We start from the raw sequence: 2500 nt of genomic DNA, 5'->3' as shown, positions 1-2500 counted from the left end.
CCTCCCCTTCCCCTCCTTCACCCCCTTCCTTTCCCCTTCCTACCATCCCTCTCCCTCTCCCCCCCTCTCCTTCCTTTCCCCTTCCTACCATCCCTCTCCCCGCCCCTTCTGTCCCCTTCTTTCCCCTTCCTCCCATCCCTCCCCTCTCCCTTCCCTCTGCCCTCCTCCCCTCACCCCACCCCCCACCCCACCCCCGACCCCCATCTGGCACTGCGGTGCGGACAGGGTGACGCATGTTCCTCCTGTCACCCCCCCACCCCCCTCTCCCCCCTCCCACCTCCCCCTCCCCCGCCCTCTGTTGTTCCCTGGGTGTAAATGACCTGGTCAACGATAGATAGGGAGGAGGGGGGGAGGGGGGAGGGGGGGGACTACAATACCCTCCTGACGATCGTTCAGGGACGCGAGCTGTAATGGGGAAGGAGGGGTGGGGGTGGGGAGGGGGAGGAGGGAGGGGTAGGTTAGTGGGGGAGGGGGGAGAGAGGGAGGGGGAGGGAGGATGGATGGGGAAAGAGAGTTAGGGGATGGGTAATGGGGGTATGAGGGAGAGGAAAAGAAAAGAGAGAGAGAGAGAGAAGAGAAGGGAAGAGAGAGAGAAAAAATAATAGAGAGAGAGAGAGAGAGAGAGGAGAAGGGAAGATAGAGAGAGAGATAGATAGATAGAGAGAGAGAGAGAGAGAGATAGAGATAGAGAGAGAGAGAGAGAGAGAGAGAGGGGGGGGAGAAGGAAGAGAGAGAGAGAGAGAGAGAGAGAGAGAGAGAGAGAGAGAGAGAGAGAGAGAGAGAGGAGAAAGAGAGAGAGAGAGAGAGAGAGAGAGGGAGAGAGAGAGAGAGAGAGAGAGAGAGAGAGAAAGAGAGAGAGAAAGAGAGACAGACAGATAGACAGAGAGAGAGAGAGAGAGAGAGAGAGAGAACAAATAAAAACACGAGAAAAAGCTATCATTTCCTAAGATTGGATATATAACGTTATGGCAGATTGGGGATTGGTCTTGGGGAAGATCAGAAGGCAGAGGGGAAGGGAGAGAGATAGATGGATAGATAGATAGATAGGGAGAGGGAGAGAGAGAGAGAGAGAGAGATGCAAGGAGGGAGAGAGAGAGATGGAGGGAGGGAGGGAGGGGGAGGGAGAGAGAGAGAGAGAGAGAGAGAGAGAGAGAGAGAGAGAGAGAGAGAGAGAGAGAGAGAGAGAGAGAGAGAGAGAGAGAGAGAGAAAGAAAGAAAGATGGAAGGAGGGAGGGAGGGAGTCGGAGAGGGAGAGGGAAAGGGAGAGAGAGAGGGGGAGAGCAGAAAAGAATGGAGAAAGGAGAGAGAGAAGAGAAATGGAAAAGAAGGGGGAGGAAAAATAGAAAGGAGAGGAGAAAGGAATGGAAAGGAAGAGAAAGAGAGAGAGAGAAGGAGGGAGGGAGAGGAGGAGGGAGAAGCAGAAAGGAGAAAAGAGAGAGAAGGGAAAGGAAAGGGAGAGGGAGAGTGAAGGGAGAGAGGAAGGAAGGGAAGAAGGAAAAGGGGGGGGGATAAGAAGTCAGAGAGAGAGGGAGAGGAGAAAGGAGAGGGAGAGGGAGAAGAGAAGGCAGAGGGGAGAGAGAGAGAGGGGGGAGGGAGGAAGTGTCAAGTGGGAATTGCAGTGACCGTAAAATAACGTGACATGCGTTCGGAAGGAAGAAGGAAGAAGGGAGGGAGAGAAGGAGAGGGAGGGGAGGGAGGGGGAAGGAGGAGTGGAGAGAGAGAGAGACGGAGGGGGAAGGAGGGAGAGAGGGAGAGGGATGGAGTGGTAGGGAGGGAGGGAGGGGGAAGGAGGGGTGGGGAGGGAGAGAGGGGGTGGAGAGGGAGAGAGGGAGAGAGAAAGACGGAGGGGGAAGGAGGGAGAGAGGGAGAGGGATGGAGGGGGAAGGAGGGAGAGAGGGAGAGGGATGGAGGGATGGGGAGGGAGGGAGAGAGGGAAGGAGAAGAAGGGGGTGGGGAGAGAGAGGGGGGGGGGAAGGAGGGGGGGGAGAATGAGAGAGGGAGGGGAAAAAGAGTGAGAGAGAGAGAGTCATTCTGGATAACGAAGGGAGGTTCAGGTGAACTTTGTTGGAGGAAATGAACACTTATGCATATGTGTAAGAGGTGGAATACATCTAGGTAGCTAGATAGATACTTAGGGAGATAGATAGATAGATAAGGATAGATTTAAAAGATGCAATGAGAGAGAGAGAGAGAGAGAGAGAGAGAGAGAGAGAGAGAGAGAGAGAGAGAGAGAGAGAGAGAGAGAGAGAGAGAGAGAAAGAAAAAAAGAAAGAAAGAGAGAGAGAAAGAGACTGAGAGAGAAGACCGAAAGAAAGAGGAAAAAACACGATAGAGAGAGAAAAAAAGAAGAAAAAAAGAAAGAAAACCCATAAAGAAACAAAGAAAGAACAAGCCCCCAAAAAAGACATAAAGAAACAAAGAAAGAACAAGGCAGAAAATAAAGAAAAAGGAAGAAAAAAAACCTTGTTTACTTACACACTTCCCGTGAAAGAGCGATGCA

Source organism: Penaeus vannamei, chromosome 38 (genome assembly GCF_042767895.1).
Source record: "Penaeus vannamei isolate JL-2024 chromosome 38, ASM4276789v1, whole genome shotgun sequence".
Lineage (NCBI taxonomy): Eukaryota > Metazoa > Arthropoda > Malacostraca > Decapoda > Penaeidae > Penaeus > Penaeus vannamei.
The sequence above is the reverse complement of the archived record's forward strand: the minus strand, read 5'-3'. Positions refer to the sequence as shown.